Source organism: Ciconia boyciana, chromosome 14, assembly GCF_034638445.1.
Source record: "Ciconia boyciana chromosome 14, ASM3463844v1, whole genome shotgun sequence".
Taxonomy (NCBI): Eukaryota; Metazoa; Chordata; class Aves; order Ciconiiformes; family Ciconiidae; genus Ciconia; species Ciconia boyciana.
Genome location: NC_132947.1, coordinates 6,507,038 through 6,522,728, shown reverse-complemented (window position 1 = coordinate 6,522,728; position 15,691 = coordinate 6,507,038). Strand labels below are relative to the sequence as shown.

The window sequence follows — 15,691 nt, the reverse complement described above, 5'->3', positions numbered from 1 at the left end:
TTTTTGCCCTAACAGTCAGAACAGAGAACAGCGCCGGGCAGGGACGCAGATGCTCACCAGTTTTAGCTAAGGGCTTGTTTGCCTTTGAAAGTCAGTACAGCTACATCTCAGGTACGACTTAAAGCGTACGAGATACTGAGAGTTAAGTCTCCGGTAGACAAGCCCTCATCCTTGTTTGGAACGGCATTTTCCTTCCCAGACTTCAACCTACCTCGAACGCTATCCCAGGTAACAGGCTCCGAAATACCCTCCCCTGCCCTCTCCTCCCTCGCTGGCAGCCCCTCCTCGGCCCACCCGCGGCCTCGGGACGAGGGCCCTGGGGCAGGAGCTGCTGTCCCCAGCCCGGGCAGTTCACAGCTGCCTCCCAAGTGCTGTTTTTCCATCTCTGCACAGCACTGGGTTGGGTCCCATTTAGGAGGTTTTGTTCCCAACCAGGAGGGCTAAAAACTCCATGAGTATTTGTTTGTAATGAAAATTTTTACTGAAGCCACCAGAATGTTATTCCAACCCATTCTGTCTCATTTGGGGCCTGATATAACTCTGGCTGACGTCACTGGAAAGACTCCACCCTACCTTTACATTTTATTGGAGGCACTGGTAGGAAATATATCACTTCACTAACAAAAAATAATCACCCTCTGAATTCACAGCTCCCCAGCCAAAAACATTTCATTCTCCTGCGCTAGGAAAACCAGGATGGCATATGTAAAATAAAAAAGCGCTAAGGAAAGAGTTTTAAATGCATAAACATGAAATAATCCCTGACTTCTCTCGATGGAACAACAGGCATTTTGGAGAAAGGAATGCCATTTTGGAAAGCAAACAAAGGTGACCCTGAACTCCCCGACTGAGAGCTGACATACCGAAGTGAAGACTTCGAGCTCATCCGAGGAAGCACTTGAGTAATTCTGAAAGCCAGCTCTGAACCACTCGCAGCGGCTTTGCTGCCAGGCTCCTTCTGTGGAGCGGTTTAGAAGTGGAGCAGCTGCAAACAGTTCATGGATGGAATTGTCCTTATACGATGCCCACATACACCCACATACACGGTTAGATACACACACACGAACGTACTCTTATTCGCCAAAAAACAATTCCTCTGTGTTTAGTTTCTTTTGGTTCTTGCATGAAAGGTGCGATCAGAGACACCCAGGCTCTGTTCTGCGTTTTTCCGCCTTGACGCCGGTGAAGGGGCTGTAGCTCCCAGGAAGGCGGCAGCCCTGCCCGGCCGGGGCAATGGCTGGTGCCGCTCGGCCACCCCTGCCCTGCACCTCCAGACACAACTGCTGCGACCGCTCCGCAGCCCAACGCCCTCACCAGCCCCGGGATCGCCCCACGGAGCCCCTGCGTGCCCGCTACAGGGAAGGGCCATGAGGGAGCTCAAGATGGAGGCTCTGAAGGTGCCCCTGCCTTGAAACGCAGCGCAGGGCGAGCCCTCGCCCTCCTCCCTGCCTCACCAGAGCACCGGGGTGGGGTGCGGGGTACCCGCAAGGGGTTCGTTGCGAGGCACTGGTTTGAGTTACCCCTGGTGCACAACCCCCACCCTGGCCCTGCGCCTCGCACCCAGGCAAACACGCTCACACCGCCCACCCGGGCCCGCCACGGGGGCCGGGGGTGGTTCCCCGACCGCCGGTACCACGCAGGGATGACACGGCTGGTGCCAGGGGCCCCACGGCCCCCACGGGGCACAGCACGCCGCGGGGCGGGACCTGAGGCTCCCTCCCGGCCCGGAGCAGCCGCTCCCGCGGGCGCGCAGGTGCTCGGCCCCGCTCCCGCGCGGCTGTTCCGGCTCTCCCCGGTAATGCCCCGTCGGGGCTTGCATCGAAAACCAGGCGGAATCGGGCGGCCTGGAACGCACGCGCGCCCGCCAGCCCGCCGGCCGGCCGGGGCCCACAGAGCCCCAAACCCCCTCGAGCGGGCGCCCCACGCCACGCGCGCGGCGGGGCTCTGTCCCTTTAAATCCCGCCAGACGCCGCGGGGGCGGCCCCAGACGGCGCCCGCTGTCACGGACAGGCCTTCCCCCGCCCCCCGCGTGTAAACGACGCTCGCGCTCAGCCAATCAGGAGTGGGGGACCCGGCCGCCGGGCGCAGGGCAGCCAGTCAGCGGAGGGAGGCGGGGCGCGCCCGGCCATGTGGGCTCTAACTCCACGTGGGGCGGGGCCGTGACCGCGCGGTGACCCGGTGCCGTGACAAAGGCGCAGCTCGCGCCTTCCCGCGCCGCCGCCTTAAAGAGACAGGGCCGGGGGCGGCGCGCGCCCCGCACCCCCAGAGAGAGCCGCGGCCCGGCCCGGGGTGCTCGGGTCTGGGGGCGGGTGACGGGGCCGTCACGACCGCCAGGAGCTGCGGGGCTGGGGCGCCCGAGGGGTGCGAGTCCAACGTGGTGTGTGCGCGGGGTGCGTGTCACCGCACCCACGGCGCTTCCAGCGCTTCCCGCGCAGGTTGATGAAGCCACCTCACACGCCCCCAGTACGCAGGAGGCACTAGCATACAGCATCACCTCTCGGGGACTCTCGAGCTGTGAGTGTGCCCCGCCGTGAGCCGGGCAGAGCCGCCGTGCCCCGTGCAGTGCAGGAAGGACAGACAGCCAGGGCTGTACCTGCAGCCAGCTCGGCCAGGAACTCGCACATTCCCTTCGCAGAGGTCTGATGCCGGGGCCCGGTCCGCGCACAGACATCAGCGGCAGGGCCCGCAGAGGCTGCTGGGCTGCCAGGACCGCGCCCCTGAACTCTGTTTTCCTTCAGGCTTCAGGTACTTCGTACCCTCGAAGTGCCCCTCGGTGCCACCTTGAACAACGCCCATCAGGAACGTCGTCTGGGACAGGCCCGAGCTGCCTGCTGGGACACGCGCGGGCAGCGAGCTGGGCGCTGCTGATGGGAGTGACAGCGGAGCAGAAGGAGAAGTCGACAAGATGCGTGTGTGCGTGTGTGTGTGCTGCGCTGGAGTGGCCATGGCTTTGGGTGGCGGCGAGCCAAGCACGCAGCTGAACAGCCCCACTGCTGCAGAGAGGCCCATTGTTCATGGACAGGCTGTTGAACTTGCACTCCCTTTGCTCAGCCCGTACGGCTGCGGTGCAGTCGAGGGGCCGCGTGGAGTGCCTAGCTGCACATTTGACATCGTCATCACTACCTAATAAACCTGTTAACTGGGAAGCTTCAACACCAAAGAGACAGAAAAACAAACAAACAGGAGGACTAGGAAAGAGGGAGGATCCTGGAACACAAATGCTCCCATAAATGCCTTTTCCATAAGTCTATTTACTCAGCTGCTGAAATGATTTCAACTGAGTGATTAGTCTTACATGCTAAAACCAAGCCATCCATTCTCTTCTCTGATAGTCCAAAATCCTACATCTGGTACTTTATCTGCAGTCTTTTTTTCCCTCTTTTGTTTAAGAGAGAGAGTTTCTGCAGTATTTGATCCCCAGATGCACTATATCATCACAGTTTGGGCTCAGAGGTGAATCACAGATATTAAAATTGGTTGTTTCAATCCCACTCGACTGCAGAGAGCTGAATCCTCCCTCAAAAGGCTTTATTTTCTAACACGAAAGAGACAAAACTGATAATTGGAGAGCCTGATTTTCAAAAAGAATGAAAAGAAAATGTTTTAACTCAGATGAGAACAACCTCAAAATGTGCATTTGACCTCCTGTGGTGCCTTGGGGTGCTGTAGCCGCAAACCCGATGTGCTCTCTCTGGGGATGAGGCTCTCCGGGGGTACTCTTGTTTCCTAAGACGTACGCCAGGAAAAATAGAGGCATCGGAGACTTCGTGTGAGGCCAGATCGTTAGCAGCAGCTACAGCGATTCTCTGAACTTGAAGCTGGCTAGAGTGCATTGTATATTGTATATCCAGGTATCAGTGTTGTGTACGATAAAATAACTGAACGTGGGAGGTATATAAAACATCACCTACTGCTCCATTACCAATAATCTCTAGTTTTATTGGAATGCTTAAAAAGGCAAATCTTTGTACGTCTTTCTCAAATCACATGGAGTCTTGCCTGAGCCTGGTACTGCTTGGCACAAAGAGAACTTACAGGCACATCTAATTAAATCGTATGAATCAGGGATATTGAATTGTTGAAGGGTTTTGTTGTTGTTGTTATTGCAGTTTTCGATTTCTAATGATTCTGATAATCTGTGAAATTATTAATTCTAAGGCTTAAGAGAAAACACAAAAAAGACACCTTTTTGGGACTCCAGGGGCCACGTGTGAATCTGATTTTCCAAATGAAAAGAGTTATAATATCAGTTAAAACCTAAAGGCTTCACTTTTGCAAATCTTTTATGCTAGATTTTATACAGCTAATACATCGCCAATGTTTCCAAGGAAACCAATATGCCCTGTTCTCACTGAACCAAATCTGACTATTAAAACAATTAAAAACTTAATCTGGGTTCCCTCCCTTCCTCCCCCTCTCTCCTTTTGGTATTATCGTATGCATTTTAATTAAAAACATGATTGCGATAAATTTTTTACACATACGTAGGCTACACTGTAAATTACCTAAAGGAAGCTTGACTCCAGAGCATAATAACTGGGAATCAAATATATTGCAACAATTGAGCAAAAACAAATTAACAGGAATCTTGATGAATCCATTATAGCTACTGCTCATCTCTGAAGACTGCTGGCCATAGCTGATGGAGAGGAGTTTAAAACTGTCAGGCTGTGAAAAATATAGGTTTAGGTATTAGATGTAGCTTAGACAAATTCCTGAATCTCAGCTCACCGCTGTAGTGCGGTGAGACAGTCCTGGCTGGCAGAAGCTCTGGCTAGCCAAAGAGGAAAAGCCAGCTCCCAAAGGGCACCAGCACTCGGCTCTTCGGAAGGAATTCTCCCGATTTTTTTCTGCTGGGTGACCGAGCAATGGGTTTTAAGGTCACGGTGGCTACCGAAGGCATCCGTTTCACAACCCTGCTTCCGCCAAGCCGTTGCACAATGTGCACGGCACTACTGTACTAATGCTTAACTGAGCCTACAGAAAGGTCGGATGCCACGGGAGAGAGTTGCCTGAAAGCTGAACACAGTCTCAGAGGGGTCTCCGGCCTCGTGCTCGGCGGGCGCACCCTTTCTCGGTGCCTTTTCAAACATCTGCGTGTGAACTGCTTGTTCATGCACCTGCACCCGAAGGCCCAGCTGTGGAAATGAATCAAGTGAGAGACCCCAACACCTCCACCTCACCCACGCACTCTGCGACGCGAGAGTGCCTGGAGAAGGAGGGAGCTTGAAAATCCGTCACTAATAGTGGGCTTTGGAATCTGATGGGGTTTTACAGCAGCTGTCAAAGTGTCTCCCTCCAAAGCTGGGTGTCTTGGTGGCACAGACGGGGCGATTGATGCCCTTCTTTTGAGGGTGTTCCTTGTTCTGCCAAGTTTCTGTGTGTGAGATTTTGGGGGTGCTGGCCTGAGCTGACGGCCCAAATCAGAAGGTGCCAAGAGGCACCTTCCACGGGCCAGAGCACGGCATAGTCCCGGGGACGGCGGCACTCAGGTAAGCTCTGCCACGCTGCCTCAAGCCTCTCTTGATTTGTTTGTATTGACTTAGAGAGCACCATTGCTGTCCTCAGGAGTTGGGAAACAAATGGGAACCCTGGGTGCCAGCGCCAAGGAGCTTAAAGCCTCAGTGCAAACACACAGTTCAGGCTCTGTGTCCAAAGTGTTTTGCTGGTTTGATCTGAAGAGGCATAAGGATCCAGCAGCGGGGCTTTGGGGTCTGTCTGCTGAGGAGAGGGATCTGCAGGTCAAGAGGCTCATGAAAAGAGGAAACCGGCTCCAAGCACGAGAAGTGAATGCCGCCGGGAAGGCAGTAAATACAGCCCCGCTCTTTGTTTTGCCCGCATTGTGTTCCTGGCTCTGCCTGCTGCATATTGACTCGGCTTTTCTGTGCGTGTGTGTGACTTCCACTCCCGTGACAAGAGGCTGAGCACGAAGGAAGGGAGCAGTCGGCACAGAGATGTTTCATGTGGATCCAAGAGCTAAATCTGGCCCTGGCTTGTGCGCTCCCCCGCTTCCCCAGGGAGCAGAAGGGAAATGCAGCCAGAGCCGCTTCCTCCACCATTGTCTGAGCACTTGGACAACCTTCTGCCCACGCTGGTGAAGGGCAGGGGCATCCGAGGAGCTTCCAGTTCGCCTCACGCCTCTGCGCAGGGCTGGACAGAGAACCAGCGCGTGGCCCAGGCTCTGTCCTCCCTCCCTGGGATTCCCTTAGGCATTGGGTTGCCCAGAAGATTTAGGGAAATGAATCTTGCTCACTCCTTCACACACATCTTCTAGGGTACTGCATGTTGCTGGGTGCTCTTTGCAAATGCAGTTTCCTGTGAAAAAAATCCCAGCCTTGCTAACATCCCACATGTAATGTGATACATCCCCATTCATACACACTTCCCACCACTCCGACACACAGCACTGTACAACCAGAGAGACAGAAAGTGTGCGGCGCGTCTGCACTCAGAAATACCGAATTGTTCTGGTGTGCAGGGGGTGACTTGGGGTTATTTGGGCGATTTTTTTCCCCCCTTTTCCAGAAGAGTTTGGAAAATTACTTTCCACCATCTGCCCTGCCAGAGCTAGGAAATATTTGGAATACATTCCATTCTCCTAATGAACACGCAGCAGCAGGGGTGCCACAAATAAGAGAGAGAAAATCTTTCTAATGAACAACAAATGAACTAGAAATCACATCTACATAGCTTCAGCTTTTGTTGCCTATAGCTTTAGGGTGATTCATGGAGACAAAAATCAGTGAATGTGCTGTAGACCCAGGTCTAGCACGGCCTGCAGAAGTCTTGCCGTGACCCAAGCCATATTTGTTTTGGATACAAATACAGACTCTCGCTAGCTTCCTTTTCTTTTAATTGAAAAAAAAAGTAGGGGAAGAATTTAAGTATGGTTTCTACAACTCTTGTTAACGCTCTTCGAAATGTGTTGAATTTATAGGATACTGTCAAACGCATATTAGTATTCATGACACAAATCACATTGCTTCCAACTGGTGTATAGAGCTGTATCATGCTCTTTTGTTAAAAAAAAAAATAACGTGCTCAAACTGAAGGAATTAGTGGTTCTTTCTCAGAGGAAAAGGGCCAAAAAGCTCCTCTTGATCCATGCTCTTCAGAGACTGGAGATAGATGTTGCTGAGCATGGCCAGAAGTGAATTTCCAGATCCACCGCAGTAGAAATTAAGGGCTTCTCTCAAATACTGTATATGCCATTATGAATACGCAATTAGTTGTTCTTCTTTTAAGAGTTTTGCTTGCTGTAAACCATCGAGACATAAGCAAGTTTCCACCCAAGGCTTTTGGTGTCAGAAACTTGGACATACCAAGTGGAAACCTCAGTTCAAGGCTCAGATGCCGTGCAAAGCATGGTGTGACCCATCACAGTTGGCCTTAGCACAGGAGAAGCGTGAGGAATAAGGCATTCATAGAGCTGCACCCCATCCCATCCTTATCGGCAAAACCTCTGATCAGACACTGGGACTTTTCCTCATACCTCCTTACAGGTGGATTTATTTTCTTACACCAATCCACAAGCTCTAGCCCAAAATACACAAGGAATGACAAGTGCCAACAGAGAACTCAAATCATCAGCTCCAAAGCTGAGGCATCTCTCCGCTCCTCCCTTAAAGGAAAAGCCATGGGAGCACAGGGAATGTTTCCAGCCTCCGTTGAATGTCGTCACACCGACCACAGCAGGCCAAAAGCAGCATTGCCAAGCCAGGCAGATGTGGGTACTAGAACAGAGAAGGTCTTAGTCCTGCAAATGTAACCTTAGAAGATACTACTGACACTTTCTATGCTACTCTGAAATCCGAGATTGATGCCACACATTTCCTAGGCCCCAGAGCCCCGAGTTCCTCATAGGAAACATCACCAACAGGTGAGATGGGAAACTACGTAGCAAGAAATCCATCTCATCCTGCCCTTACAGGAGGTTTTTGAAAGTCCGGAGCCCTAGAGACATGTATATAGCAACCCAATACATAGGGGATAAAAGTGATGGCCAGGTAGGCGTTGCTCTATAGGTACAATACCTGCTCTTCTCTGTGCAATCTCTGCGTCCTTCACTGGGTGCAGGAAGATTGGGGTAGAAGGCATTGCACTGGCTTTCCTCTTTGCACCTGGTATTTTCACCTGTTTGTGCGCTGAGGTGCTGATTTTTTGGTGTATGCCCTCATTTTCTTGGAGCCTGAGTCTGCAATTCCTTCAAGCATTTAACCTGCAAGAAAGTCAGCAGTTTCCCCAACAAGACCTTACATGACCAGGCCTCCTTATTCAATACCATCTTCTGCACACACGTTCACCTTCCTTGTCTTCCATTCGTGCAGCTTCACCCACCCGAAAGAGCAGCTGCATTCAGCATCCCAGACTCATTAAATAGCCACTTCGTTCCCCTGTGTTCTTGGTCTCTCACACTGAAGCACACATAAAAAAAAAAAGAAGAGAGAAACAGAACGTTCCTACAAAAAAGCAATTTCTTGGCTGGCCATTTTTTTTTTTTTTTTAAACTCCCCTCAATATGGCAGGAGATATTTATGTCTGAACAAATCCTTCTCCCTCCCAATCAATCCAGCTTCCCTTGCTTCTGCAGTGCAGTCACACTGTTTATATCAGTCTGTTGCTGTGAAAATTAATGTGACAACACAAAACGCAACATAATGACTAAAGGTGTGTGAAATAGTCCTGGAGAAATACGAAGTGACTTCAAATGCAAGGTATTTCCTCCTTCCCCTTTCTCCCATCCTACAAGCTGCTACAGTTCTGAAAATGGGACAGTTTTCAAATAGGCTATATTTGCAGAGCAAAGATGGATGCTATTTTTATTGCAAATTAGCAGATTTTTTAGCAGATCCAACCTCATTTGCAAGTGAAAGTGACTCTACTTACCATGCAGATATAGGTCTTATGTTGGAAACTCATGGAAATTCATGTTTTGAACATACTTACAGAAGAAAAAAATAGATCTTGCCTTTATTTCTGGCTGAGACTAGCTCCACTGAAGAAATACCAGTGGGGCAGCGCGTATTTGCTAAACTACTACATTATGTGAGCAAGTGGGAGCAAACCTGAAGTAGTTTCTAGCTGTGCTCTGTGAACTTTTGGTGGCCTGGGGACTTCAAGGAGTCCACAGAGACACAAGAAGAGGTATTCAGCTGTTAGCAGCCTGAAATTTGCTATCCGGGGATCCACATTTCCCTGGAAAATTTTGAATGGTCTGCATATCGATGAGGACTGAAAAATCACTGCCCTAATACATAAGGCTAGCTAGGGTTGTCCGCAGTCTGCACTGATGTGAAAAATTCAATGTAGTAAACAGTACAAGGGCAAAACATTCAGTTAACAGTTAGTCCTGCAAAAGATGCCATTTCAGAATGCCAAAACTTTTCATTAAATTGGAAAAAAATCTGGTGAGTGATTTAAGCCAAGAAAAAGAGTTGAAAAAAAATTAGGGAAATAAAGCACTGCATTTAAATGCTACTGAATCAAAAGATTTTCAGGGGGTTTTGTTTCAAAATGAGATTTTTCAGTTAAAAGTCAACCTACAACTTGAGAAAGGTGAGCAAATGGTTAAACACCTCCCAAATAAACCAGAAGAATAAGTCATTACATCCCAAACTGTGCCAGTTGTGTCAAGCCCAAACCCACTTCATAAAAATTACTGAGAAAGTAAAATTCAGGGGAGCAAGAGAAAAAACTGTGCACACCTTTAAAACCTTCATACAACATTGGTGCTGGATTCCCTGAAGTGTGATTTTGGATTCGGTTACAGCCCCACCATGAAAATGAACTAAGAAGATTGAGGAAAAAAAAAATATCTTCATTTTAATATGGGCATTGCAAGAAGAAAGTGGAAAAATAGAACAGCAGGCAGGGAAAGCAGAGAGCTCCAATTTCAAGAAGTGGAGTCTAATTTTAAGAGTGCAATTTCTACCTGCCAAATTTGCACATGCATTCCTTCAACCTGAAGCTATACAGCAGGCGTGAACCTGTTTGTACCTCTCCTGACAGGAGCACAACAGGGGGAAACCAGCGGTGCAAGTATTCAGGTATGCTAACAAATTCTTTTGGCAGATGCCAGTGTTGCAGTTATCTGAACACATGAAAAAGCAGAAGGTGGACGTCAGCCCTGCTGTTATGTTGCAGCGTGATGGGCTCAGCTCTTCTTTCTCCCTATCCCATCCCTATGTGTTTTTGGGGTATACAACTTCCATTTCCATAACATCCTTTAGAACAGACTGATCCCATTCCTGAACACTGTTACAATGGACTTCAATGAGACTATTTTCATCACAAGCAAGTTCAAAATCAGAGGTAACATTTTAAAAAAACCCTAAATTAATCTTGCAAAAATAAGCAAGTATTCAAAGCTAAAGTTGTAAAAAAAAAAAAAAGTCTCAGACACAACATCCCAAACCTCCACTGTTGTGCAAGCTCAGGTCCTCTGTTCATACACATTTAGCAGCAGGTAGTTGACACTCCGTATGCCTGTCCCAGACACCGATTCAGTCCCCTGTGAGTGATGACACCCTTGGGTTGGTATCGTGGTCGTAGCACTTCAGAAGCACGCGCTGCATCGCTACAACACAAGAGTTACATTTCGGAAACTGAAAAAAACATGCTTCCCCAGTTCACAGCTTTTACAGGCCTTATTTTCCTTAATACAGGTACAGAGAATATATTTTCTTATTACTGACAAAAAGATCAGGGTATTCTTTTGTGAGCACGAGGCATCCTATCATTTGTAGCAGGCATGAATTATTGCAGTGTCTCCATCCAAACAAGTGAACATCTGTATCCCATTTTCACTGGCACCACGAGATACCTGGCGCAGCCCCAAAAGTGAATGTTTAGCTACAAGGGTTTAAAATATGCAGTAATTTGCTGTTGTGTTATCTTCTGGTATTCTCTGCTTTGGAAAAAAATACTTTATCAGTGAAGTCCTCCCACCGTCTATTTGCCTTGCTCTCGCCCAGAATGAAATGAATCAAGTAAAACAGTTTTGAAAGCCTCATTTATTTTCCCTCCTGAAGAGTGATGCTTATGGAAGCCAGTTGGAGCAGGGTGCTTTCATGTCCCCCCCTCCACTTCTCCCGGTGAGGATGTTTTATACAGACAGAGGGGACTGTAAGTTTACTCAGCCCTCCCAAGGACAGTATTACTGGGAGAGCAATATTCAGCAATCCAAGAGTGGGAGGTTCACTGAAGGAAAGTCTGGGAGCTCTTTTAGTCCAGTATTGCATCCTTGGCTTTTGAAAATATGTCTAAGACCATGTCTTTGTTGAAAGCAAGGTGTGTTTTTACAGCAGATTGCTACCTGCAGCGATTGGCCACCTTGTATAAAATTCTAGGGCAGAAATACTCAGTTTCTAGGGCTTGCAGCTCAACCTTTACATCCAGATTCTGCTTGGGCAGCTCAGATTCATTCTCCACAGCATCCAAGATGTTCACGTAGTTAAAATTCGCCTTTTTTAAATACTGAAACATCTTTATCCCTCACTTTGAGAGCCAGCCCCTTTGCCTTCTCATGGCCAAGCAGAAGACTACTGAAAAGATCTTTTTCTCAGTTGCTTGCATTTACCTGGTCACCCTTCTCTGCAGTCCCACATGGGTGCTCCCCACCTCAGACAGAAGCACCTTTGGGGTGATCCCCATTTCACTCACCCCCAGCGCCAGTCCTGGCACTGGGGGCGAGTGAAACGGGGATCACCCCAAAGATAAGTCATCAGCTGCTGCTGCTTCCAATCTGCCTGTCTCAGAAACCATCCTTCACCCAGCTTTGAAGCAGTCACAGCTACCTCCTTTAAACCCTTTCTTAACACTCCCCTTTTCCAATGATTTCTGTATAAAAGGGAAAAACAAAGCCTCAGCACCAGCGTGTGCTGCGACTACTGCCCGTGCAATATTACTCACATTTTTCCTCATCTTCTGTAGCTTCCCATAAGGATTATGGGGAAGGGGATGCCCATTTTCCCTGCATTCGTACACGCAGTGAACAATGGGTCTTCACTCCTTTGAGCTGTTGGAGCTCTTAGATAGTGACTACTAGTTGTCCTACTACTACTTTAGTCAGTTATGGTGGCTGCACTACTGTCTGCCTTTCTACAGCCAGCGAGTGCTCTTGTCAGAGCTCACAGTCACCACGCCATTTGCTAGATGAACTCATGCATTCTAAGTCACTCTCACCTCGGTATTCAGTTACAGTTTCATTAACACCTGCTCCTATGTGATTCCATCTCCAGTTTAACTCCCCAGGATAGGTAAATTGGGCAGATGGGGGTACATCTCCCCCAGTGGATTAAAAATGTTCCGGGTCACTTTTCTAACACGTTGCTAGAAGTCTCCTAGTCCTTTAGCTATGCTGAGAGTGACAAAATGCGGCTGGCATGGACTGCGGTGCCAAGGGAGACGCAAGGTCCCTACCGAGGCAGCCGTCCCTGCACGCTCCCTCTGGGCACCCCGTGTGCTAACCGCACAGGGCAAGCGCGGAGCAAACGCCTCCGAATGGGAAGATGGGAAAAGTCCTTGATTAGCAACTTGGCCTTTCTCCATAGCTGGGAAACTGAGGCACCTAAGGCAGATGACTGCATCTAAATCACAGATGGGAAGAAGGTTTCAGGCAGAGCTGGGTACTGAGTTTTGATCCAAGCTCTTTAGACCACACATCATGTCTGATGACTAAAATGATGGCATTACTACTCTGTTTCAAACTCTGCTTGGCTCTGGAATAAGAGACAATTAAAATGGTAGGAAAATTCCTGTTATTAGATGTCCACGGGGAAGCTGAACTGACAAATAAGAAACAAATTCACAAATATCAGCAAACAGTATGTTGAGCTATAGAAATAAAAATGAAAGAGGAGTACGTAAGTCCATGTCTCCATAAAGAAACACACTGTTATATCAGTACAGCTATAACTGCCCTGGAAACCCTCTCATCTCAGGGCAAGGAGGGCTTATGGGGCACGGCTTCCCAGAAGTGACCTTAGCTAATCTGCAAATAGTCTTGCTTTCAAGTGTCCTCACTAAGGAAGATATCCCAAAAATATCTGTATCAATTTCCATTCACCCCTCCCATAATAGTATTTTCAGACAGACAGTCAAAGTCTCATTAGAGCCCCTGTGCAAATAAACTCTCACCAGCTTTGGAGGATTCTCCTGGCACCGCAAGTGCAGGATCCGTCTCTAATGCTGCTCACCCCAGTGTTTATTGGTTGTTAACCGTGCTCCCTCGCAGCCTCCCATCTAGGAGAGCATCAAAGGGGAAGGAATGCCACTTGCCTAAATGTGATAGACTATTGCTGCAGGCAGGAGTAACTTCTGCTGTCAGTGTTCAATTAGCACCAAGTTAAACTAAATGTCTTGTGAATATTTCATAACGATCTGCCAGCATCGTATCTGAACTCTCTGGCTTTTACCAAGCCATTTCCCTTCCAAAGTGACATGATGTGGAATTAAAGAGGAATGATGAGCCAATCTTGCTTGTTTGAGTATCCGCTCAAGAATCATGCTATATAACAAAAAAGTAGTAATAATTAAAAAAACAGCACAGAATGCCCCAAAATTATCCTTTGATAATAAACTGTCTTTGAGCAAAGTGAGAGTTTATACAAAGAAGAGCTCTTCTTTTTCTGACTGTAAATTTATTGTAGCTTTCCCATTTACTTTGAGAGTTACAGGAGCTGATGTAAGCTTTTATATTTCCCATCTTGTTTTTCACAAAAAGCTCAGGAGTTAAATGGGTTGGAATAGACCTTAAAAGCCAGGGCTAACTTTAACTTGAAATGCCAAACCTGTGGCAAGCACCAGATGAGCTGCACAAGCAAGCCACCCGCGCCTGCGCCCCATGCGAGATGCAGCAATTCTGAGCAGAGCTCGCTGTGGGATCTGCGGCAGAAAAAAAAAAAAAGACACACTCACAAATGCAAATACCTTGGTGCTGCAAACCAGCCACTAAGCAGACATGCAAATCGCAGGCTGGAAATCCGTGGGATCTGCATCACCTGCCTGGGGGTCCTGGACAATAAGTCACCAGGGACCCGGCTTCTGGGCCTCGCAGCAGGCAATCTGGAGCATCCACTGAGCCCTGGCAGAGTAGGAAAGAGCTCCAGAAAGCAGAGGCAGCAAGATCTCAAGGGTCACTGTGCTGATTGCTCACAGTCCCCGCTGAAGGACAGTGGCTTCTTCCAAGGAGGGAAAGGTGCCACAGGGCACAAAGAGTCTTTCCCAGACTTTCTGCTGAGGCTGCCAATAAGGAGATCAGTTGGTTCCAACAGTAATGGACCAAAACCACCAATTCACATCACCTCATCCATCATACACCCAGATGATAAATGATCCTGGGTTTGCACCAGCCTGGGCTGATACTCCGCAAAACACAGCCAAATTACCTAGCTCCACTTGCTGAGGAGGCGGTCCCCTCGACCGATGAAGGACAGGCTAAACTAGAAACTTCTGCTGGCTTGGCTACATGGGCTGGGATGAATGTCCCAGTGCATTTGTGCATTTGCACAAGCAGACAAGTGCTGAGACAGGTTTTAAAGTTAACTCAGCAGGTAAAGAGCAATAGCGAGTCTGAAATAACCACAAGGACTAAACCATTTCACTTGCACAATGCTAAGTGGCCCATGGCTAGTCTTACCTAACAACGCTGCCTTTAGGTCTTGAGTCTCATCGCCACCAGATTTTACAGAAAAATAGTTAGCATATGTTAGCTATCTGCCCATAAAGGAAAAAAAAAAGTCACACCTGTTTTGATAATGAAGACTTAGTAGGAAAAGCCACATGGGAGCTATTCTACAGCATTGAATACAATACAGTTACACGTTGCTGCAAGTGCATTGGTATAACAGATAAAACTTGCTCACGTAGGCAGGATCTGGGTTTTGCCATTTTAAGAATAGTATTATATAGCATAATATATATCAATACGTAGCAGCTCTTCACCTCTAGTCTCCCTCCCCTTGGTGCCCAGTCCTCGCCCGCTTTGATCACTCACTTTGCCGCAAAAGCCACTGTACGAGCATCATAGCCACACTGCCCACACCAGCAAGCAAGAGCTGCTGCTGACACAGAGACATTCCTCTCTCCATCCGCCTCGGCTGGCTCGAGCACGGGGAGAGGGCAGCCGTGTCGGGGAGACATCAGACACACAGGCAGCCACAGCCATCCTTCTCCCAGGGTCCTGCAGCAAGCGCAGCAGGTATGCACCCCATGGCCCAGGTCCCAGGGATGCATCCTGGCTCCATCACCGTGGCAGAGCAGGCAGAGGGGAAGAAGGTCATGGCAAAGCCAGCACTGTGGAAAGCCTGAGAAACCCCTTGGCTGTGCAAAAGGCCAGCAAGGGGATGTTTCTCAAAAGGGCCAAGTGAATTAGGAGCTCAACATTTGCATTCACTTTCAAGCTCTTTTGAAAAATAAAATGTCTTGCATCCCTCTCTTCCTTCAGCCCAATTATTATCAGGAATCTTCTGGTGAAGGGTTCTACAACAACCAGAAAAAAAAAAAAAGCCTTATAAAAGGTGGGGAGGGGCAGGGAACTCCAGAGAGATTGGAGGCACCTGGGGAGATAGGAACTAGACCTGGAGAAGAAGACAAGACACAGCTCTATGCTCCTCAGGGCCAGGGCACTGCTGTTAAGCCCTACACTAATACCTGCTAATTAACACACCCCCACCCCCAGTCTTTCCAGCTG

The 15,691-nt window shown here is 48.7% G+C and overlaps 1 long non-coding RNA gene across 1 annotated transcript in view; it reads right to left on the bottom strand.

Moving 5' to 3' along the window:
• Nucleotides 1–8,267: 8,267 nt before the first annotated feature.
• The window catches only part of LOC140659338 (uncharacterized), a 45,830-nt gene continuing 38,406 nt past the window's right edge, over nt 8,268–15,691 (bottom strand). Inside the window, exons 2-3 of the long non-coding RNA XR_012045102.1 lie at nt 10,415–10,576; nt 8,268–8,414 (exon numbers count right to left, since the gene is read on the bottom strand). This is a non-coding gene — a long non-coding RNA (uncharacterized lncRNA). The remainder of the gene's footprint in view (nt 8,415–10,414; nt 10,577–15,691) is intronic.